This window comes from Castanea sativa, chromosome 5 (assembly GCF_040712315.1).
Source record: "Castanea sativa cultivar Marrone di Chiusa Pesio chromosome 5, ASM4071231v1".
Taxonomy (NCBI): domain Eukaryota; kingdom Viridiplantae; phylum Streptophyta; class Magnoliopsida; order Fagales; family Fagaceae; genus Castanea; species Castanea sativa.
In genome coordinates, this window is record NC_134017.1 from 69,568,141 (window position 1) to 69,594,095 (window position 25,955).

The 25,955-nt window shown below is 35.5% G+C and overlaps 1 pseudogene; it reads right to left on the reverse strand.

Annotated features, from left to right (window-relative positions):
* Window positions 1–18,254: 18,254 nt before the first annotated feature.
* LOC142633796 (F-box protein At4g22280-like) lies at window positions 18,255–24,687 on the reverse strand (annotated as a pseudogene).
* Window positions 24,688–25,955: the final 1,268 nt, after the last annotated feature.

The window sequence follows — 25,955 nt, forward strand, 5'->3', positions numbered from 1 at the left end:
TACACCCTACCTTGCACCTCACCAAGCAAAGCATGAGTTTGATTTCACCATTTCACTCAAAATATCCAATATAGTTTTCCAAACATGTAAAGAATCATTTAATACACATATAATCAAATCTTAAAGTCTTTCAAAAACACATATAAATAATTGATCAGAGCACAGTATCACATATACACATCACATATTCTCACATACAATCCTATGAGCAGATACCAACATCTAACCCCTGCTGGTGAAGGATCAACACATATTCTCACATTCAATCCTGTGAGCGGATTTACACATATATCTTATCAATTCTAAAAACACTCATTTTGAGTCACATATCACAAAAATAAAGTTTATACAACATATAATAATTTTCTCAATGTTAACAATTGTTCCAACAATAAAGGCATATTGAATATCACAATATCAAATTGAAACATAAATCAAAAGATGCTTGACTCCTGAGGGAACGAATAGGAATTGAAGAGTTTATATAAATATTTTTACAATTCTTGAGTAAGTTTGAAAATCTAGTTTGCTAAAAGGAACATCTTAAATACCATTTGAAAAACAAGAATATGACTTCGAAATCACTTGGTTTGAAACAATTTAAAGAACAAGAATCTTTTTAGAAAACTTACTTTGAAATTCAATTATTTTCGAAAAATAGTTTAGTTAAAAATCATCTTTTAAATGAGATTTGAACATTCAAAACGTTATTTAAAATTTGAAATTTCTTTTAAAACATTATTTAAAAGCCAATTAAAATTTCTCTTTCAATATTTTAAAAATGCTTTTTGATAAACTTTTAAAATGTAAGCTAAAAAAAATATAACTTTTGAAAACCTTTAGCCTCTAAGAACCTAAAGTACAAAACTTGTGCATATTATGCATAATTACTTACTGCACTTGAATCACTCTGAAATTCTAGCCAAAACAACCTCCAAAAAGCCTCAAAATACTCTTAAATAGGACCTATAATCAATCATGGAAATTACTTAATATCCTCCACAAAATATAAATTTTACTAAACTATACAAACTGACTCACTAGTAAAATACTTTGCTAAACTAAATGATAGCACTAATGCAAAGTATCTCTACCCAAAAATGTGTTTTCCTTGAATTTATCAAAACTCAGAGGTAGAAGCTAATACTTTAGGGTTTAAGTTGATATACATAACCCCAAACACGTTAAAGCCACCTAATATATATATATCCACCATAGAAAACCTTACGGCTATCCTAATATATATATATAACCACAATTGAAAACCTTATAGCTATCCTAATATATATATATATAACCACAATAGAAAACCTTATAGCTATCCAAATATATATATAACCACAATTGAAAAGGTGAAAGCCTTATGACTGAAGATATGATCCGTGACTTGTTCATGGATATATAAACCAATGAAGATCTAAAGCCATGTACATAACCTTTCTCAATTCATGGCTTGTACTAGAATGCATATAGTGGGCAACTTGGGGTTTAATACATATTAACCCTAATGAAAACCGTGAAAGTCCTATACATATATTAAGGTTCTAACCTTTTTTTTTTTTTAATTCTTTGATTCTAACAAATGAGAAATCATACCTGGAATTCTTTGGTTGCCTCTTTAATTAACTCTAGGGAAACATACACCTTCTAGCCTCCTTAGTGATGAAACCCTTCTTATCAAAACCCTAATTATCTTTTCCTCTACCTTATATACAACACATCCAAGATGTGGGCTTAGTGAGCTATAGTTTAAAACTTACTTAAACTTATTTCTTTAGTCTCCAAGAGGCCCATAAACATCTTCCTCTTTTATTTATTTATTTAATTATTTAAACTACTGCCCTAAATTGTATGCACTAAAACTTTAATCTTCTCACCTATTTTGTAACACCACAAAATTGTCTACTCCCATCTTACTATGCACACACATAAAGTACTTCAACTCTATATTAATAATGACAATGACGGTGATGATCATAAAATCAAATCGGGGTATTACAGCTAGTGCCACTGCTTTGATAAGGATTTCCTTTCCAGCTTTGATAAGGATTTCCTTTCCAGCTTTGGATAGCATCTTCTCTTTCCACCCTGCCAATTTCTTCCCAAGTTTCTCTTTAATGTTTTTGAAAGTACTTCACTTGTTTCTTCCTACTAGTGATGGTAGTCCAAGGTATTTCTCATGCTGTTTAATGACTTGAGCCCCAAATCTATTTTTATCCCCTCTTGGACATCACGAGGGGTGTTCTTGCTAAAACACAATGAAGTTTTTGCTCGGTTCAACTGTTGGCCAGAAGCTTGCTCATACACCCGTAACACTTGTTGTAGGGAGTTGCATTCTAATAGGGACATCATGCAAAAGATTAAGCTATCATCGGCAAAGAACAAATAGGAGAGCTTTGGGCCTCCCCGGCAAATAGTTATCCCCCCCCCCCCCCCCATAAGTTCAATTGGTAATGAGAAGTAGGAAATTACCTCACTAGCAGTTTGAAGTGTTATTTGTAATATGCTTTCCACATTTAAAAAGGGATAGAATATGTACATTCTACGATAGAATGAAGAATAATTATTAGGTGCTTTCGGAACATTGTGACATAGTGTTCCTTTTGTCCTTCGTTTGACTTGTATTGAAGATTCCACTAATTAAATTTATAATAAGATCTACCATAAATATGAGACAAGAAAGCGCCATTTCACCATGCTCCTAGAGCATCTAATAGCAGTTATCACCCCTAGTTTCTCCAAATGCCTAAACTCTTTTAAAGAAGAATAATGGTTGAAAGTGTAGAGTTGTGATTTACAATTATGTTTAATGTTGGCTTTATTCCATGACAAAAAGTGTTGTATTTGCTTTAATTTGTGTTGTATTTGCTTTAATTTTGTTCCTTGTACTTTGTGGGATTTTATTGTATTAGGTTTAGTATTAAGTTGGTGAAGATTCAAGCTTAATTGAAGATTAGTGGTTTTCACGACTTTCTTGCTAGTAGCTAACCCGCAAAAGAGCCATGTGAGAAGCACATGCTGGAAGCGACATTCCAGCCTAAAAAATTTCACTAGTGTCTCGCGAGTAAGACCTTCCTATGAGACACCCGCGAAACTCTCTGCCTGGAGGATTTTTAAGTGTTACTTTCTTACTCTTCACCCATACTATATATACCCTCATTACCTATAAATGTGTAAGGAGGTCATTTCAGAGAGAAAAACCCTAGATAGTTTTTCAACAATACACACACCTATCTTTTAGAGAAAGAGCTACTAATCCTTAGTGAGAAATCATCTTAGCCTCTTCTCCTTCCCTCTCCCATTGTCATACTTTAAGATGAGATTTGTACCCAAACACAACTCACACATTTTTTAGAGTGTAGAGAGTGTTTTGGAGATTGAAAAGTTATAGGGATTTGCCAAAGAAGCCAGTGAGGCTTGGCAGATGCAATCGGGCGTTTTGCGGGATCCGGAAAGCTAGAGGAGACATGACTCCGAGAAATCAGTTGGTAGCAAGAGTTTGGAGGGCTCAAGTACATTGGGTAGACTAGGCTTGGAGGATCTTTTATTATTCATGTACTCCAATTTTATTCTCTAGTGGATCAATTACCGCTTGGAGGGCGGCGGACAGGTTTTTCATCGAGTTCTTCAATTTTCTCTTCTATAACACATCGGCGTGTTATCTTGTATTTGCATCCTTCTTCCCCTACTCTTGTGCTTTACTTTTATTGTTTGTTGTTCATATTTATGCACTAGAGTAGTATCGGTTGATTACGCTTCATTTATTCTTATTTTTGCACTTAGTTTAAGTTGGAGTAAAATCAATCTAGCCATAATTTGTTATTTGGGGGTCTAACAACTCTTGTGTTTTCAACACAAATCCAAGCTTTCAATTGGTATCAAAGCGGATACACTTGTTTTGGTTTCATTACCTAAGTGTGATCCTTGACCCTTTTGTGTGTTTTGTCATGGATAGTGTTTTGTATACTTCTATAGATGTTTTGGATGATATTGATTGTAACATGCCATGTGTTTGTGAAAATGCCTCTATAAGTGTTTATCCTCATGATTGTGATGCCATGTTACATGAATCTTTGGGTGTTGTTGATATTCCTAACGTTAAACTCTTGAAGAAAAAGATTAAGAATTTTCATGAGAATTTGAGCAAGTTCATTTGTGAAAAGGATGATTTGATTACTAAGCTCAATGATTCCAACAAATTGGTTGAAAAGTATAAAAAACTTGCTGAACATTCTCTTGAAAAACTAAAAGAGTTTGAATGTTTGAATATGGACTTGGATGCTAAAATTGTTTTGTCTAACAAACTAGTTGATGATCTTAAATGTGAAAATGAATCTCTTAAGATGCATGCCAAGTGTTTGATTGTTGAACCTATTGGTAAAAATGATGAAAATATATGTTGCAATCATGTTGTGGTACCCGATTGTGTGTCTATTGTATGTTCTACCTCTAAAGACAAATCGGTGTATAGTCATCCACACAAAAGAAACCAAAAAGTGGAAAGAAAGGCTCTTAAGACAAAGCCTCCGTTTAGGGGTCAACCTAAGGTTTTGGATGGATCTAAGTTTGTTCCAACTTGCCACCATTGCGGTGTGATTGGTCACATAAGACCACAATGTCCCAAGTTGAAGAGAGAACAAAACCATGTTGTTAGATCCCTCCCCAAAAAGCCTAGTGGACCTAAACCCATTGTTTGTCACCATTGTGGTGTCTTTGGTCATCGTAGACCTCTTTGCTCTAAGTTTCAAGCTCTTAAAAGAATCAAAAGAAAAGAGAAACTTAAGTTTTTTGGAAGTTGTTTTTTAAAAGCTAAACCGATTTTGGAGGAAAATGGTAAGTTGTTGAAGAAAGTTTTTAATGTTCTTACCTCCTTGTCTTTGTGTATCTTTAGTTCTTATTCTTCCAACCCTCGTTTCACTTCTCATGAGACACTCATTCCAAACAATTGTTTCGTTTGGATGAGAAAGGGTTCCTATGATTGAGTTTTTGCTCTTTTGGTCCTTGATCTAATTCTTTCAATCTTTGTAGGACCCTTCATGCATTAGATGCTTCATTGTCATGCATTTGCGCATCATGCATCCCTTTATATACATTGTTTTTGTATTTGATCTTACTTTTATGCTTTTGTTTTTGCGTGTGTAAAAATTCAAAACCACATAAAAAATGAAAAATTCAAGTAGTTTGATCGTATATGTTTGAGCACATATCACATGTGAATTTGGCCTAGTACATTCGTACTAATGGCGTAGTGCATTTACGAGCTTAGCTTGTTTTGTATGCACATCTATCTTTGTGGGACATATCTTGAAATCTATGTGTGATAGTTATAAATCGATCTTCAAGCTTGTCATGAATGATTAGTCAATAATCTTATTGATCTTGATACATGCATAGACTTGTGCCTATATCTTTTCTCACGTTTCTATGTTTTTGTTTAAAGAGCTCATCAAATGTTAAATCTCGAAAAGAGATAGTGAGTTGCAAAAGCCATCACACATACTAGTATTTGACTAGGAAAAAAGGAAAGCGACTTGTATTGAAATGTATGGTGCCTCAAAAAGCCAAACGCTTACTCACAAAGTTGAAATATCAAAAGCTTAGGCATCGATCTCAAAATGAGATGTACTTTGTTAAAAATTGATCATATGTTATGTCTTGTAATGGAGCCAAATGAAAAGTTTCAAAGTTATGTAATCATTCTTATGGAAGATAATATATGTTCATTTCTATAATTGAGATAGTCCACTGGACTTAGTGCTTGCTCACTCCTAAGTACAGGAGATCGTAGCAATATAATTCTCAAAGTACCGAGGTCGAACCACAAGGAGCATGGTAAATTCAAAGACAATATAATTAAATAACAATTTGGGTGAAGAAGAAAAATAATTTTGCTTGGTGACTGTTAACAAGAATAATAATAATAACTGATTCTTTGTGATCTAAGAAAATATCTATTTCATAATTTATTGTTCTTATACAATTAAAAACTTATGATTCGGTTGAACTGAGACAATTCAGGAACGCATGATAACCTCAATTAATAATGCAGTTGGAAAAGCTTTTTAGAAAAACTCATTCACTTTAAAATTTGATTTCTATTTGAAACTATTAGAAATTCATCTAAACAATAAGAAAAACATGATTGAACTTATTGAAAGCACGGAAGAACTAATACATCAAAAGAAATCTTGTTAGGACATATGTGTTTCACCTATTTAGAACATATGTCATTCATTATTTATGTAATTGGCTAATCCTTTGTCAAAACGTACTTTACTTGTAATTGGGTAGATTTAGGATGAGGTTAATGCTTCAAGAAACAAGGTTTCAAGATTAAGTGTTAAATTCATGCAAGTCTGTCCAAGAAACAAGTTGAGAAGTGCTCTTCATTAAAGCTCGACAGCTGGCTTGATAGCTGCATCTATTGAGCTTTAAAAAGCTGTTCTAGCCCCGAGGTTCGACAGCTGCTCGACAGCACCTCGACACCTGTAGCTGTCAAGATTTAAGAAAAATAGATTCTAAGTTCTGTTTTAATTCTAATTCGTGGATGGGTCTTTGGGCCTTCTTTTCTCTTAACCCTAAACATATAAAAGGATTATTTTAAGGGCCATCATAGCGTGGAAAGTTGCAAAAGCATTTGAGAAATCCTTGTTCATGCAAATTGTAACTTGAGACGAAGTTCTTGCCCTAGTTCATCTCTCTTGTGAAGAAGTTGCTGTGTCTTTGCACCATAGGGTTTTGTAACCGAGTATCTTCTTGATCTTCATCGTGTGGATGAATTGAAGAATTTTGTAGCCAAAAATCTTCTCTAGTTGGTGATTGAAGTCGCGTACTGGGATCCGCGTAATTGGTTAGTCACATACTTGGGAGCCATGCATTGAAAGGAGAAACTGTCACTACAGAACAAGTCCAATTGGGTATTGAGGTAAGGGTTCAATTGTAAGTTGGTAAGGTACTTGAGATTCTTTTACTTGTAACCGCTTGTTGTGATAATAGTGGAGTTTCGGGAGTGGTGACCTTAAAATCACCCGGTGGGGTTTTTGCCGTGTAGGTTTTCTCCATTCGTAAACAAATCACCATGTTTTTTATTTTTCGCTGCATAATTAGTTTAATTGGTGATTTGTTTGTGCTACCACATGTTTGCATGTTAATTTGATTAATTAATAAACTTGACTAATTAATCAATCAATCTATCACAAGGGATCAATACGTTTTTGGCCTATTAAGTGGTATCAGAGTAGGCACACTCTGATTAGGTTTTAATCTTTGTTGTGTGATCTATTAACCCTTGTTGCCCTGGAAACTCTTGATTGTTTTGATTTTCATAATCTTGTGTTGAATGATGATGATGATATTCATGATGCCTATTGCAAGCTTTATAATTTTTGTATGAAATCTCTTGAATGTTCTACAAAATTAAAAGCTAAATTTAAAAATGTCAAGCTTGAAAAAGATGATTTGATTGCAAAATTGGATGAAGCCAATAATTTGAATAAAAATTTCAAAAATCAAATTTCATCTCAGGTGGACAAAATTAAGAGTTTGGAAGAGCAACTAGTTGACTTTAAAACTGAAGTTGAAAAATTAACTAGTGTCAAACTTATTGTTGAGCCTAACTCAAAAGAAAAAGATTTTTATATTCCCCCTTTAAAAGGAATAATGAAGAGTTGAAGGCTAATATTGCTAGGATAGACAAAGGTAAACAATCTGATGTTAACGCTGAAATTTCTAAACCTATGTCTAAACCTCCTCCTAGATTGAATAAAAATTCTAAATTTGTCCCCACTTATCATCATTGTCATATTGTTGGTCAAATTAGGCCAAATTGTCCGAAGTTGAGGTCTTTGTCAACCTCTAAGGTTAGACCTCCTTCTAGGAAGTCGAGTAGCACTAAAACTACTCATGTTTGTCACCATTGTGGTGCTTCCGATCACACTCGGCCTAATTGTTTCAAGTTGTTTCCTCATAAGCGAGTGTCCAATAGGTCTCATCCTTTGTCTAAAGGTTTTTTACCTATTCTTGGTAAGTTATTAAAAGTTTTGAGCTTTTTAACTCAATTTCAAGGGAATTCTAATTCCTCTATGTCCTTTAGTAGTCATATTAGGACACGTGCCTTTTCATCTTCATGGCCAAAGACTCGTGCTGTGTGGGTGAGGAAGGATCCTAAGACTTAATTGTCTCTTTTGTTTATCCTCTGCTTTAATTCTTTCTATCTAAAGTAGGACTCTCTTTGCTTGATTTCTTATCTGCTTTTGAAATCATGTTTTCATGCATCTGCATTTTTCTATCATGCCTTCATGCATTTGTATTTTTCTTTCATGCTTTCATGATTGTTTATCTGTTTTTGTGTGATTGTTTAGTTTTTATTTTGTTTTGTTTTCAAAATTAAAAAAAAAAAATAGAAAAATTAGAAAAATACAAAAACAGTGTGTATATGTGTAAATCGGTTCTTGTGAACCTTAAAATGGCCTTTGAAACAGAGATTTCTAAACTTTATATCTCTTGTAGCTTAGATGAGCATTCTTATACACAACTAAGCAAGTGAGCTTTGTAGCTCTTTGTTTGTGATGAGTAAGGTTAAGTGACCTCTTGAACTTAACACTCGTATCATTCTTTTTGACAAGTAGGACTAGAAAATCCAAAGAGAAAGGCATAAATAACCATCTCACCACTATTACTCGTCAATCATGATATGACATCTGTATGCTTCGGCATAGCAAAAGTGCAATGTCAAAAGCTTAACATAACGGGGTATTTATTTTCTCTCTTTCATATACCCATCCATGATATGCCTAATAAAAAGAAAAATATGCAAAGAAAATAAAAGCAAAAAGATCAAAAATGCTTTAAATATGATTGCAAACGTATTTTCTAGGAGATGTGGGAGTTATAGGATGTACCTCAAAGGTGATAGTCTCCATCAAACAGTTATGATTGTGTCCGAGTGAGAGTGGTTTTCTCATATCTCAAATTGTCATAACATAGAGACACTTATGCAATCTTGCGATATTTTCACACACAACACACAATATTCTTTGCTACTTTTGGTACATGTGTAGGTACAATGTGATTTGGCCATCACAAGATTTACATGCATTGATGTATGCTCACTAAACTGTCTTGACTTGTTTTTGAAATATAAAATCGGTTAGACTTGTTTAGTATGTGAGTGTGTGTTTTGGGATCCTTGTGCTTAAGATTGTTGTTGAGAGATGTTTTTGAGAGTCTAATATGTTGATTGGATCATTGGTTGAGTTGCATGATTGATTGCATTCATGTTTGTGTTTTTCCCTTCTCGAAAAACTGTTTTGAAAGTTTGGCTCGACACCTCCTCGATACCTGGCTATCTGTCGAGCTTCTTAGCTTTTTCTTATCGCAATCTCGATAGCTTCTCGACACCCTCTAGATCGATCGAGAAACCTTCTGTCTTCTCGATCGCTTCTTGACACCTTCTAGATCGATCGAGAAACCTTTTGTCCTCTCGATAGCTTCTCGACACCTGGTGGATCAATCGAGCATCTGTTCTCGTGTCCTATCTTGTTCCTCGACACCTTCTCGATAGCTGGATCTGTCGATGTGTATTTCGTGACACACACCTCGACAGATGTCTCAACACCTCTCGATACCTATAGCTGTCGAGATTTACTGAGGTTCTATATAAAGGTTCTGTGCAATTCGGTTCTCATTTCTCTCAATCTTTTTCTCGACAGATTTGTCTTTTCACCTTCCTAACCTCTCTCTTTCATTCCAAATCTATTTCTCAAGGTTTCTTAAAGCTTCTTCAAGTTTTTCTTCACTTGGTAAGCTTCTTATTCATCATTCTACATGCATTTCGTGTTTTTGAAACCTAGATTTTGGGATTTTTGAAAAATTTTGGGGTTTTTCAAAATTGATGGGATTTTGTTGAAATTTTTGGGATGTTTTTTGTAGTTTTTATCCTAAACACTCCATGCATTGCATCACATTCGCATTCTAACAGTATTCTCATGCATTTAGATGTGTGAAATATGTTTGTGTGCTGGTAGGATTGGATTGGGTTGAGCCCATGATATTTTTCATATTGCATGTCACATGGTCATGCATTCCCCATGCATGCGTTCTATCTTTTCAATATACTTGTTATATTTGAATCGTGTTAGAACTCTTCTAAGTATTTCTTTCTCCCCCCCTCTCTTTCTGTTTGCGTTAGTAGTGTCTATAGCACCAAAACGTAAGTTTATTCCAACCTAGAACCCTCTTCGTTCTAGGGCCTCATCATCTTCTGATTCCACTCCTATCTCTATTTGGTTCCGTGATGAGAAAGCCCATCAGGACTTCTTGAAGAACTTCTATAAACGAGGTGTTCATTTGGAACGCCACGTTGTTCTGGCAGACTTTGCCGACACTAACCTTCTCAATGTCTTTCACAAACGGGCATGGGAGTCACTGTGTGACGTCCCGGTCATTTGTCCTTCTGTGCTGATTCAGGAGTTTTACTTCAACATGCATGGATTCGATTATTCTGTATCTCTCTTTATCACTCGCGTTCGAGGTACGCACATAGTTGTCACACCGGAGTTGGTATTCGATGTGCTCCATGTTTCGAGGGTTGCGCATCCTAATTACCCTGGTTGTGAGCATCTAAGGACTATGTCCAAAGACGAGATGATTTTTGCTTTCTGTGAGTGCCCTTCTGATTGGGGTGAGTGCCAGTTTACGTCATGTCGAACTTTTGCTAAAGGTCCTCGTTTCTTAAACATGGTAATGACTTTTGTCCTATATTCTCTCTCTTACTACAACTCTATCACAAAGCCTCATGCTCATTTTCTGTTGTCTCTTATTGAGGATCTTACCATTGACTTTCCTTCACATTTTATCTTTTCCATCTTAAATGTGTATAAGGATACAGCTACCCGTGATAAGCTTATCTTTCCTTCCGCTATCACGAGGATTTTACGCCATTTTTCTATCTCTTTTCTTGTCTCTGACCCTTTTTCTGTCATGGTTGCCATAGATGCCGCTACTGTAAAATGTAGTAAGGCACAGTTTCGATCGCATCAGACAAGTTCAGAAGCTCCTTCCTCCCGTTCTGCTCCATCCAGATTTGCTCGTGCTTCATCCGCTCCCTCTTCCTCTTCGAGCGATGTTTCACTAGGAGATATCATGGCACAACTTTAGCGCATGGATGCTCGCCTGGATACGCTCTCTACAGAGTTGTATCAGGTGAATGTTCATGTTGGTCGCATTGCTAGGCGACAGGCGACCATAGGTGGTTTTGGTCCCGAGGTTTCTCCTCCACCACCTCCTATGGCTTCCTCGTTTGGGGATGATGATGGTGATGACGATGATGCTTCGGATGATGATGATGATAGAGATGCTAGCTCTACCGATGAGATGTCTACTTGACACTCTACCCTTTGTCACTCGTGACAAAAAGGGGGAGTAGTTTGGGTTATGAGAGTAGTCATACTTAAGGGAAGAGCTTGTATAGGGACATTTTTTATAGGGGGAGTGTTGAGTGCTAAGGGATGTAGTGAGGATTACTTGTATCTTTTTCTTTTCTCTACTTTAGATACATTTTCTTCTTGTACCTATGTCTTGTGACCATTATTACATACATTGTGCTCATTTTGTTATATATCTATCTCTACATGTGTTGTTTTTTTTATTTCTTTATACACATGTTTCTTTATTTGTATACAATCTATTATTTCTGTTTCACACTAAAATGCATTGATGAGTTTTGTTTAAAGTGTTTCAAAAATACAGGTTGTCAAAGTCTATTTGTCATAAACTCTCTTCTTGCAAAGTTTTTCAAGAGTTTGTGTTAGGATAGATTTTATTGTATTCCATAAGTGAATATGAGTTAAGTGATTTATGACTTCTCTCATATGTTCATTTGTTGGTTGTGGTTTCGTCATAGATTGCCAAAGGGGAAGATTGTTAGGACATATGTGTTTCACTTATTTAGAACATATGTCATTCATTATTTATGTAATTGGCTAATCCTTTATCAAAATGCACTTTACTTGTAATTAGGTAGATTTAGGATGAGGTTAATGCTTCAAGAAATAAGGTTTCAAGATCAAGCATTAAAGCCATGCAAGTCTGTCCAAGAAACAAGTTAAGAAGTGCTCTTCATTAAAGCTCGACAGCTGGCTCGATAGCTGCATCTATCGAGCTTTAAGAAGCTGTTCTAGCCCCGAGGCTCAACAGCTGCTCTATAGCACCTCAACACCTGTAGTTGTTGAGATTTAAGAAAAACATATTCCAAATTTTGTTTTAATTCTAATCCGTGGATGTGTCTTTGGGCCTTCTTTTCTCTTAACCCTAGACATATAAAAAGATTATTTTAAGGGCTGTCATAGTGTGGCAAGTTGCACAAGCATTTGAGAAATCCTTGTTCATGCAAATTGTAACTTGAGACGAAGTTCTTGCCCTAGTTCATCTCTCTTGTGAAGAAGTTGCTATGTCTTTGCACTATAGGATTTTGTAACCGAACATCTTCTTAATCTTCATCGTGTGGATGAATTGAAGAACTTTGCAGCTAACAATCTTCTCTAGTTGGTGATTGAAGTTGCGTACTAGGATCCACGCAATTGGTTAGTCACATATTTGGGAGCCGTGCATTGAAAGGAGAAACTGTCACTACATAACAAGTCCAATTGGGTATTAGGGTAAGGGTTCAACTGTAGGTTAGTAAGGTACTTGGGATTCCTTTACTTGTAACCGCTTGTTGTGATAATAGTGGAGTTTCGAGAGTAGTGACCTTAAAATCACCCGATGGGGTTTTTGCCATGTAGGTTTTCCCCATTCGTAAATAAATCACCGTGTCTTTTATTTTCCACTGCATAATTAGTTTAATTGGTGATTTTTTTGTGCTACCACATGTTTGCATGTTAATTTGATTAATTAATAAATTTGGCTAATCAATCAATCAATCCCTCACAAGGGGTCAATACATTTTTGGCCTATCAAATCTAATTGAACAATCAAGTATGCTGTTGATAAAATCTTAGAAAGAATCACATTGAATATTCATACCGTATAGATGAAACATAACCCCTAGCCCTAGCAAAAATTTAAACTGCCATTAGAGAAAGGAAAATACAAGTTTTCTCTGCCCAAAAAAATCCGTTCTCCCAGCCTCCCTTCCAGACCCTAATGTCTAAGTGTCCTAAGAAAATAAAACTTTTACTATTTTTAATTTCTGTCTAGGTTTTCAACGGTACCTTGTGAGTTAAGTTCGTCCTTCAAAACTTGAGAATTTTGAAAAACTCAAAACTGAAAAGTTGTAGATAATTAAGTCATGGTTCCAACCTATCTAGCCTTGAATCAATTGGATTTTTGAGGAGGGTGATACACCCAAAATACTGATTAGTACTCAGATTAGATTTTTCTTTTTCAGATTCTACCTCTTTGATTTCTTCCCTTATTTGAAGCTTCCAATCATGGTAGACGATCCAAGCACTCTAGCTACACCTCCTTAGACATTTAAGCATGGTCCTTTAGCTCCACTTGTTTCTTGTTTGGCCTCCATTCTCTCACAATTCCTGTAAACTCATCTTTCTCACATGATTTCCTGAAAGTAGAAAATTACACACAATGAATGACATCTTATTCAAGAAATTATGTAAAGATAAATAAGAGGGACTAATGCAAACCATGACTTAATTATACAAATTATGCATAGTAATAAGGAGATAATGCCCACATAAATATATAACAAGTATACATTTTAAGGCGTTATCACTTAGTACTAGTTGTGTATGACTTGATTGAATTGATCATTGAAACTTCACTCTAGACTAAGGACTATTCCACACTTGATTCACACACACAAGTTTAATGTTCAATGAATGCTTATTTCATTTGTGTGATTGTACATGCTCAAATGTGATGTGTGTGTGCTTAACCTTATATGGATCAAACTAAAAAGATTTTTGTTCTTTTTGTTTGGTTTTGGAAGTGATTTGTATCACTCATGTTTTTCAAAGTTTTTCAAGTTGTTTTTGTGTGAAAAACATGTTTTCTGGGTGTTTTCGTAGTGTAAGCTCAGTCATGAGTTAAAGTGTCCAATTTTCAAGTTTTTCAATTTTGGATAGAGAGTTTCGCGACTGTTTCGCGAGTAAAGCTTACCAGCGAGACACCAGCCAAATTTCGCTAGTATCTCGCTAGTATGTAACCAGCGAAAATTCCCAGATCAGCTTATTAAAGGGCATTTCGTAGGACATTTGTTTTAAACTTCTCTCATCTTCTCCCAAACCCTTATTTTAATGCTCCAACATCAAAACCCAACTAATTTCAAGTGTTTTACATTCCATAAACATCTCGAAGGTAATCTTTAACTATTTTCATCAATTTTGATCCTTAGATTATGTTTTTAGGGGTTTTATGTTCATAGTTGGGATTTTCTCAAATGGGGGTTGGAAAACTTATTTTTTGTCAATCTTTTTTATTGGGCTTTGTTTTAAATGATGATTTGCTTTGAATGTTGGCCTCTTGTGGCAAAAATAACATGTATTTAGGCAAGATTTTCATATGTTCTAGCATTGTTTAACATACATGTGTAATGTGTGCACTCTAAGTGTTTGATAAAATGCCCAAATGACATTTTCTCATTGTTTTGGACTCCGATGAGTACCAATTTTTGGGGATCACCATAATTATTCATATTTAACATGTTTAATCATTGGTGGTGTGTTTTATACACATTGCCCCATGAGTGCTCATTCATGCATTGGTCATACATCTCACATGCACACTAGATGCACACTAGATGCACCTTTGCTGCACACACTCTAACACTTGACATGTTTTGCATTCACTCATGCTAGTTTAAGTCTTTTTAGACCTTTTAGCACATATAACATGTTCTTGTGTCTATGTCATGCCTAGGTCCATATTTTGTTCCACATCCTTAGCATGTCATGTTTACTTTATGTTTTGTAGCATTATGTCTTTAAGATGTTTTATTTTGTGTTTGAACTTCATTTTCTCATTCATCTTATATCCCTCATGCATCATACCCTTGTTCATATCTTCTTTTCTTTCCCTCCTTCCTCTTGCTTCACTTGTCTATTTGTGACAAAAAGGGGGAGAGTATACTAAAGAGTATACTGATGTGTTTTGTCATTTCTATATGACTCATGTGTACATTCTTAGAGGAAGAAATTATACCTCATGCACATTCGTAGGGGGAGAAAGCCATAGGAGAGATGTATATATTAAGGGAGAGAAGACATTTGTTTTATGAGAAAACCTTGTTTTGTTTGTCTTGCTTTATGCTTGTTTTCTCGTTGTTTTATGGTACTTTAAGTTACTTTTTGTATCTATACTTTGTTGCTCTCATTACATCGTGTTTTTGTATTGGAACACACTTGTGCCTTTGTTGGATCTTGTATCCTTGTTGGATCTTGTATCCTTAATGCAAATATCTTTGGTGTTTTGCATTGGTTGTGTGTTGGATATGCATACATCCTTATGTTATTATGCTTTTTTTATTGCATGTTCGGATGATCATTTGCTTTGCTATATGATCATTGTAGTCATTTCCATATGACTGTTTGGTGTATGATCAAGTTGCTCATATGTTTCACATCATATTTACTTGATCGCTTTTTACTTGTTACATTATACTTGTCCTTTTATCACTTGATTTATCTTGAGGGTCTAATGCGTTTTGTGCAAGTATTTCAAGTTACAGGTATATATGTTCCAAATGCTTCACAACTTCTAGATTTAGGTGTGAGTGAGTTTTGTCATTGTTCTCAAACTCACGTTTAAGTCTAGAGTCTGTTATAGGGTGTTTTGTCACGGAATAGCCAAAGGGGAAGATTGTAAAGTTGTGATTTACAACTATGTTTAATGTTGGCTTTATTCCATGACAAAAAGTGTTGTATTTACTTTAATTTTGTTCCTTGTACTTTGTGGGATTTTATTCTTGCTTTATGCTTGTGTTTCTCGTTGTTTTATGGTGCTTTGAGTTACTTTTTGTATTTATACTTTGTTGCTCTTATTGTATCGTGGTTTTGTGTTGGAACACACTTGTGCCCTTGTTGGATCTTGTATCCTTGTTGGATCTTGTATCCTTAATGCAAATACCTTTGGTGTTTTGCATTGGTTGTGTGTTGGATATGCATACATCCTTATGTTATTATGCTTTTTTTATTGCATGTTCGGATGATCATTTGCTTTGCTATATGATCATTGTAGTCATTTCCATATGACTGTTTGGTGTATGATCAAGTTGCTCATATGTTTCACATCATGTTTACTTGATCGCTTTTTACTTGTAACATTATACTTGTCCTTTTTATCACTTGATTTATCTTGAGGGTCTAATGCGTTTTGTGCAAGTATTTCAAGTTACAGGTATATATGTTCCAAATGCTTCACAACTTCTAGATTTAGGTGTGAGTGAGTTTTTTCATTGTTCTCAAACTCACGTTTAAGTCTAGAGTCTGTTATAGGGTATTTTGTCACGGAATAGCCAAAATGGGAGATTGTAAAGTTGTGATTTACAACTATGTTTAATGTTGGCTTTATTCCATGACAAAAAGTGTTGTATTTATTTTAATTTTGTTCCTTGTACTTTGTGGGATTTTATTGTATTGGGTTTAGTATTAAGTTGGTGAAGATTCAAGCTTAATTGAAGATCAATAGTTTTCGCGACTGTCTCGCTAGTAGCTAACCCGTGAAAGAGCCACGTGAGAAGCACATGCTGGAAGCTGAAGCGACATTTCAGCCTGGAGGATTTCACTAGTGTCTCGCGAGTAAGGCTTTCCTGCGAGACACTCGCGAAACTCTCTACTTGGAGGATTTTTAAGTGTGACTTTCTTACCCTTCACGCATACTATATATACCCTCATTACCCACTTGTGAGGAGGCAATTTTAGAGAGAAAAACCCTAGATAGGTTTTCAATAGCACACACACCCATCTTTTAAAGAGAGAGCTACTAATCCTTAGTGAGAAATCATCCTAGCCTCTTCTCCTTCTCTCTCCTATTGTCATACCTTGAGAGGAGATTTATACCCAAACACAACCCACACCTTTTTCGGAGTGTTTTGGAGATTGGAAAACTTTGGAGATTTGCCAAAAGAAGCCGGTGAGGCTTGGCAGATGCAATCGGGCATATTACGGGATCCGGAAAGATAGAGAAGACATGACTCCGAGAAGTTCGTTGGTAGCAGGAGCTTGGAGGGCTCAAGTACATTGGGTAGACTAGGCTTGGAAGGTCTTTTGTTATTCGTGTACTCTAACTTTATTCTTTAGTGGATCGATTACCATTTGGAGGGCAACGGAGAGGTTTTTCGCCCAGTTCTTCGGTTTCCTCCTCAATAACACATCGGTGTGTTATCTTGTGTTTGCATCCTTATTCCTTTACTCTTGTGCTTTAGTTTTATTGTTTGTTGTTCATGTTTATGCACTAGAGTAGTATCGGTTTATTGCGCTTCATTTACTTTTGTTTCCGCACTTAATTTAAGTTAGGGTAAAATCAATCTAGCCATAATTTGTTATTTGGGGGTCTAAATAGCTCTTGTGTTTTCAACACAAATCCGAGCTTTCAGAAAGAAATATCCAATTCCTAGTATTTCCCCTCCTCTCCATTGGCCATAATATACAGAGAAGAATAAAGGAGACAGCACTGTGCACTTAGTAGAAACTAGAGCAGAACGTTTAAGAGATATCTTACTCTATTTTTGGCCAAGGAAACATAAAATGCAATTTAAGCTGCATATTGTAAGTTTGAAACTTAAGTAGGTGTTTCAATATCCCAAAAAACCAATATAATGAGAGGAGTTGGGACTTGACACACCATAGATCTCCCTGGGACAAAAAGAACCAAACAATAAAAATCCTATAATATTAGAATTTATTCTAACTAATGGTGGATCCACATCCAAGCACTTGTAGGAGCACAACAACCGTTACATAATATGAATTTTGAGCCTAGATGTTCAAGGGAACAAACATTGCATTACATGTCACAAGGGTGACGCCTGAAGCTCTCAAAACATAACTGTATAGCTTGAAGGGGTTAAAGCAACCAACACATCAAATTACTTGAAGAGTCAAAGAAAGAGAATCACAACCTTTGGCAGGATGACAAAGGCAAAAGGTAAATTAAGAAGTTAAAAAATATGCCATAATTTTTCATGTGTCAGTTAGCCGCAATATGGAAACTTGAGAGCGGTGATCTGTAGTTAATTGAAACCCAAAAAGAAATCTACTGCACAGCTCATTGACCCTCTAGGGAACAACAGTATCTGTTTATAAATTTCCTTCTGCTTCTTTAAGCCCCCCCTGGATTTGAAATGATAATCATCACAAACAATGACAATCCTCTCCAAAACTGATGCACTTTCAAGAAAAATCTTTACTGCATGCATCTCTGCTTCATCTCCACGAAATCCAGAAATTTCAATAGTCTTGAGGTGTGTCACAAAACATGTAGGCACTTTATCCAATACCCAATCATAGTTTTCATTATATCTGGCTATGCAGAACACCTACATGGTTACCAAACACAAAATTAGCTACAGTGGCAATTTATAAGAGGTCGGGACACTGTAACAAAAGTTGCAATTCAAACAAAGTTACCATTTGAAAACCAAGAAAGTCAAGACAAGGAGAGTTTTGGAGTATGGTTTGTACTGCTCCACAAGTAAACAAGGATTCCACACTTTCCAAGCTGAGTCTGGTCAGTTTGTAAAATGCAGGCACATGGGCAAATAACTCTTCTGCATGATTCAGAACCTATGATAACAGAAAACATCTCAACAAGTTTCAAGTGAATAAATAAAAGAAATGGCTGCTACAAAGGGATAGATTTATTCATGTGATTACTAGTTGGGAACATACCTCAACAGTACCCTTAGATACTGTTAGCTTTTCCACACTACTGAGCCCACTAAGAAGCTTATAAACACGATGAGCATCTTGGTAACAATCTACTTCATTTCTTTCAAAGACTTGAATAGACACATCAACTATTGAGGATAAATTGTAGAAGCAATAATCATTTATGAGTTCACCATCAAAAGAAAAGGATTTCAAACTAGTTCCAAAAATCACAACTTGACAGCCATTAAAATCATTCTGATCATCTGCATCAGCATTCAGGTCATCTTTATCATCATTTTCATCATAATTTTCAGTGAATAAGTACCTATCACTTATGAACAACCTTTGAAGCATTGGAGAAGAGATACAAACAGTCTTGACATTTTTCCAAATGCAGTCTGTTAGAAGTTACACTTGTTTTTAATTAATCATTCATAAATAAGTGAGTTTCATAAATTAATGTAGTGAGAAGTTTATTAAAGTTATGTGTGGGATTTATGAATGTAAGAGTTAGAAAATAAATATAGTGAGAGTTAAAGGTTGGATGGTGTACTATATAAACCCATTCATTCGTCAAGTTCTAAGCAAGAGTTGAAGAGAAATACAAAACCTTAAAGAGTTCTAACTCTTCCCTCTCCACTCTCTCTCCCTTTATTTAATTTGTGAGTGTGAGTCTTTTCTATACACTAAGTAGTGTGTGGATATTTGTGAGAGTAAGTAAAGAAAGGCCCATCAATATTTTGTTTTATTTCCAACAAAGTGGTATCAGAGCCAATCGATTCATGGTGAGAATGGCTATTCCTAATGGGATGGCGTTATTCCAATTTCCTCGACTTACCAAACGAAACTTTGAAATTGGAGTATCCGAATGAAGGCGTTGCTCGGATCCCAAGATGCGTTGGAGATTGTGGAGAAAGGTTATGTGGAGTCACAAGATGAAGAATCTTTAACCCCAAACCAAAAGAAAGACTTGCAAAAAGCTCGAAAGAAAGATCAACAAGCTCTTACGTTGATCTATCAAGGCTTGGATGAAACTATGTTCGAGAAAGTTGCAAATGCAACTTCATCCTAGCAAGCATGGGAGATTCTTAAAAACTCTCTAACGGGAGTTGATAAAGTGAAGAAAGTTCGCCTTCAAACATTGAGAGGCGAGTTTGAAGGTTTGCACATGAAAGAATCTGAATCTATTTCAGATTATTTTTCAAGGGTGTTAGCAATTGTAAATCAATTGAAGAGATATGGTGAGAACTTGGATGATGTCCGTGTAGTAGAAAAAATTCTACGGTCATTAACTTCTAAGTTTGACTATATTGTTGTAGCAATTGAGGAATCAAAAGACTTAGAGTCAGTGACCATTGACCAACTTATGGGATCATTACAAGCCCATGAAGAAAGGCTCAATAAGAAGAAGCAAGAGCTTTTGGAGCAAGTCCTACAAGCAAAGCTCACCTTGAATGAGAAAGGTTGGCGTGAAAGTAGCCAAAGAGGCCGAGGACATGGACGTGGTAGAGGGAGAGGATTTGGAGGAAGAAATTGTCAAAACTCTCCCAATTATGAAGAGAGGGGTCAAAGTTCAAAATCCACAAGAGATCATGGAAGAGGAAGTTTCTCAAGACTATATAAAAGAAGGTATGATAAGTCTAATATCAAATGTTATAATTGTCAAAGTATGGGCTTTATGCTTCTGAATGTAAAAATGCTGCTAACACTATTGAGGAGAAAACTAACTATGTTGAAGATAAAAAATGAAGAAGTGGAGCCGACTTTGTTGTTGACATACAAAGGAGAAGGCAAAGAAGAAAATGGTGCATGGTATCTTGACTCTGGTGCTAGCAACCATATGTGTGGGAATTTAAGGATGTTTATGGAGATTAATGAATCGGTGGTCGGGAGTGTTACCTTTGGTGACTCATCCAAAGTTTCAGTGAAGGGGATAGGTAAAATTCTTATCCGTTTAAAGAATAGAGATCATCAATTTATTTCTGATGTATATTATGTGCCAAGCATGAAAACTAATATTTTGAGCTTGGGACAACTTCTTGAGAAAGACTATGATATCCAGTTGAAAGATCGTAGTTACTTAATAAAGGATCATCGAAATAATGTGATAGCTAATGTGCCTATGACAAAAAATAGAATGTTCTTGTTAAATATTCAAACTGATACTATTAGATGTCTGAAGGCTTGTTTTAAAGATTCTTCTTGGCTTTGGCAGCTAAGATTTGGGCACTTAAACTTTGGAGGACTACAGTTGTTGACAAAGATGAAGATGGTGAGAGGATTTCCTTGCATTGAACATCCTAACCAGCTTTGTGAAGGATGTCTCCTTGGCAAGCAATCAAGGAAAAGCTTTCCAAAAGAAGCTAGTACAAGAGCAACCAAGCCATTGCAACTTGTTCATACTGATGTGTGTGGACCTATTAAGCCATCATCACTTGGTAAAAGTAACTACTTTCTTCACTTTATTGATGATTTTAGTAGAAAAACATGAGTTTATTTTTTGAAGCAGAAATCTGAAGCATTTGGTGCATTTAAGAAATTTAAGGCATTTGTAGAAAAGCAGAGTAGTCATGAAATTAAGGTCTTAAGATTTGATAGAGGAGGCAAATTCACATCAAATGAATTCAAAGAATTTTGTGACGCAAATGGGATTCGCCGCCCTCTAACAGTTCCAAGGTCACCACAATAGAATGGTGTAGCAGAAAGAAAGAATCGTTCAATTCTTAATATGGCTAGAAGCATGTTGAAGAGCAAGAAAATGCCTAAAGAATTTTGGGCTAAAGCTATAGATTGTGCAATCTATTTATCCAATCGTTGCCCCACAAGAAGTGTACAAGGAAAAACCCCATAACAAGCTTGGAGTAGGAAGAAGCCTACAGTTTCCCATCTTCATGTGTTTGGGAGCATTACATATGCACATATACCAGATCAAGAGAGATCCAAGCTAGATGATAAAAGCAAGAAGTATGTGTTCATTGGCTATGATCCAAGCTCTAAGGGCTATAAGCTCTATAATCCGAGCACTGGAAAAGTCATTGTTAGTAGAGATGTGGAATTCGACGAAGAAGGCACATGGGATTGGAGTACCCAAGAAAAGGAGAAGTATGATTTCTTTCCTCTATCTGAAGAGGAAGATCAAGAGAATGAAGTTCAGGAAGAGCCTACCACTCCACCTCCATCACCAGCAGCATCATCTCCCTTTCTTGAAAGTCCATCATCATCATCTTTACTAGAAGGAAGTTCTAGTGAAAGACCAAGAAAAATGAGAATTATCCAGGATCTTTATGATTCAACAAAGATTACTGATGATGTAACACTTTTTTGTCTGTTTGCTGATTGTGAACCTACAGGATTTGAAGAAGCAGTGCAAGACAAAAAATGGAGAAATGCTATGGATGAAGAGATTAAGGCAATAAAGAAGAATGATACATGGGAGCTTGCAACTCTTCCAACTGGAAAGAAGACAATTGGTGTAAAATGGTTGTACAAGTTGAAAAAGAATGCAAAAGCAGAGGTAGAGAGATACAAAGCAAGATTGGTGGTGAAAGGGTATAGTCAATAGCAAGTTGTTGATTATGATAAGGTATTTGCCCTAGTTGCTCGTTTGGAAACTATACGATTGCTAATTTCTTTAGCAGCTCAGAATCAATGGAGAATTTTCCAAATGGATGTAAAATCTGCATTTTTGAATAGCTACCTTGAGGAAGAACTTTATGTTAAGCAGCCTATAGGCTATGTTGTAGAGGGGCAAGAAGATAAAGTTTTGAAGTTAAAGAAAGCTCTATATGGCCTAAAACATGCACCAACAGCTTGGAATAGTAGAATTGACAAATACTTCCAAGTTAATGGGTTTTTTAAATGCCCACACGAACATGCACTTTATTATAAGGTGCATACAAATGGAAATATCTTAATTGTTTGTCTGTATGTAGATGATTTAATTTTTACAGGCAACAATCCAAGTATGTTTGAAGACTTCAAGAAAGCAATGACTAAGGAGTTTGAAATAACAGATATTGGACTTATGGCCTATTATCTTGGCATTGAAGTGAAGCTAATGGAGGATGGGATTTTCATTTCCCAAGAAGGTTATGCGAAGGATATTCTCAAGAAGTTTGAGATGTTAAATTCCAATCCAGTTAGCACTCCTATAGAATGTGGAGTGAAGTTGTCAAAGCATGTTGATGAAGAGAAGGTTAATCCAACATTTTTCAAAAGTTTGATTGGAAGTCTGAGGTATCTAACATGCACAAGACCAGACATTCTTTTTGGCGTTGGACTAGTTAGTCGTTACATGGAAGCACCGATGATGACTCATTTGAAGACTGCCAAGAGAATTCTTTGCTATTTAAAAGGTACACTGGATTATGGACTGTTATATTCACCCTCTAAAGATTTTAAACTTGTTGGCTACAATGATAGTGATTGGGTCGGAGAGATGGATGATAGAAAGAGTACTACTGGTTTTATATTCTATATGGGTGATACTGCATTTACATGGATGTCCAAAAAGCAGCCAATCGTGACGCTTTCCACTTGTGAAGCTGAGTACGTTGCTGCTACCTTTAGTATTTGTCATGCAATGTGGCTTAGAAGTTTATTGAAAGAGTTGCAGATGTTTCAAGAAGAAGCTACAAAGATATTTGTGGACAATAAGTCAGCACTAGCACTTGCAAAGAATCCAGTCTTTCATGACCGAAGCAAGCACATCGACACAAGGTATCATTTTACTCGAGAATGTATTGCAAGAAAGGAAGTTCATCTTGAGTTCGTGAAGTCGCATGATCAGGTTGCAGATATACTCACTAAACCACTCAAGTATGACACATTCAACAAGCTGCGAGCCTTACTTGGAGTAATCAAGAAAACAAGTTTAAGGGGGATGTTAGAAGTTAAACTTTTTTTTAATTAATCCTTCATAAATAAGTGAGTTTCATAAATTAATGTAGTGAGAAGTTTATTGAAGTTATGTGCGGGATTTATGAATGTAAGAGTTAGAAAATAAATATAGTGAGAGTTAAAGGTTGGATGGTATACTATATAAACGCATTCATCCGTCAAGTTCTAAGCAAGAGTTGAAGAGAAATACAAACCTTAAAGAGTTTTAACTCTTCCCTCTCCACTCTCTCTCCCTTTATTTAATTTGTGAGTGTGAGTCTCTTCTATACACTAAGTAGTGTGTGGATATTTGTGAGAGTAAGTAAGGAAAGGCCCATCAGTATTTTGTTTTATTTCCAACACAGTCAACTATAGATAAGTTCTCCAGGATTGGGCAACCCATAAAGAGCTGTTGCGTTGAATGATCATCAGAAAATATAACTTTCTCAAGAGTCAATATCTTGAGACTAGAAAAGCAAATACTTGAAGGGATCTTGAGGGAGTGGAACATGTGAAGTGTCAATACTTCTAATGATTCACAAGTAAATAAGCAAGGCGGCAATGCTAACAATTCCTAAAAGTTTCTAAGATACAGATTTAACACTTGAACCTTATGCTTCACAACAGAACAAATCCACGAGTTAATGTGAGATGTATCATATTGCACATTACATGACACAGAGAAGTTTTTTATATTTGAAGGATCATGAAGTGCAAGCACTCTTTCCACAAATTTCATGAACATCAACCTCCTATCCAGTGCCCCTTCATCAAAATCAAGTTTGGGGATGGATGTCCATAGGTATTTCCATCTCTTTGATAATATGCTCATTTGGGTAGCATTTTTGGTTGAAAGGTAGGACAAAATGTGCTGAAGAATTGGGTCTGGTAAATTGTCAATTTCCTTTCTGCTCTTATTAGCATTCTGTTTCTTTCTGAACTTTTGTTTCTTGGCCTTGTCCAAGGGAAAACTTACATCCATAGCATTGACGATTCTCCTACACCACATAACCCATTGTCAAATTAGTCTTTAGATGTCATAACAGCACCTTTGTTCATTCTGAAAAGAGTTCCAGATAAGGATACGCTTCTGCATATGCCATTGAAATAATGACCCATAAAATAATTTTCAGGAACGTTTTGTGAATCTAACAAAGATACTTTGCAACGACAACTACAATAACCAAGCCTTTAGTGAATGTCATTGGCATTGCTTGCGCTCCTTTATGAGGAGAACCGGGGTTTGAAGCCCTCTTCCTCCATTGTTATAATTATCAAGTTATCAATATATATTTCCTAAAATTTTTTAGTCGGCTATAGATGTATTCTTTTCCACAATTTTATTCTAATCCGTTTGTTTCGATAGAAAATCATGTGTAAAAATAGCTTTTTGCATTTTTTAGTATTTGGTAGCATTAAAAAAATTAGTAAAGAAAACTATTTCTAATAAACATAAAAAGTATAGCTTACTTTTCATAAGTTTTTATCTACTAAAATTTTTAAGAGATTGTTCTCTAAAACTCATTTAAGATTGCTATCAAATGAAAATTGGATAGTTTTATAAAAAATACTTTTTGAAAAATGATTCATTTTCTAAAAAATATTAATGTCTGAACAATTTTGACAAACAGATCCAATTAATTCTCAACAACCATAGATGCTTATTAATTTTTTTTTTTTTTAAATCTGAAATCTTCAACATTCTGAATCCACCCAATTTTTTTTTTCTTTCTAATATTTTCTGTGCTTCTCTTTCCTCAAAACAAATGGAAGAAAAGCTAAAACAAACCTAAAATACTAACCCCTCACCGCCATGTATTTACCGATTATCCAGAATACCCATAAAGTTTCCAAGTCCTAAACTTTCTAAGCAAAGTGGGAAAAAAATTCACTCAACATTACCATCAAAACTAAGTTCAGAGACCCCCATAGCGATTCTTATTCATTAGCGGGCAACCAAAAATAAAAAAACACAGTACAATAACTGACCTGAAATGCAGCAGTCTTATTTATGGTTCTGAAAGTCAACCCAGTTCCTGAAAAACACAAAATGAGTCACAAAAAATGTTGGGTTTGCATTGGTTTTTTTCACTCGTCACTCGTACCCAAGTTGGGAGTATCTTTCACAGAAGTCGGTGTGTGTGTGTGTGTGTGTGTGGTAGTAATCATTTTTTGTTTTAGCCCCCTAGATTTGAAATGATATTCATCACAAACGATGATAATCCTCTCCAAAACTGATGCACTTTCAAG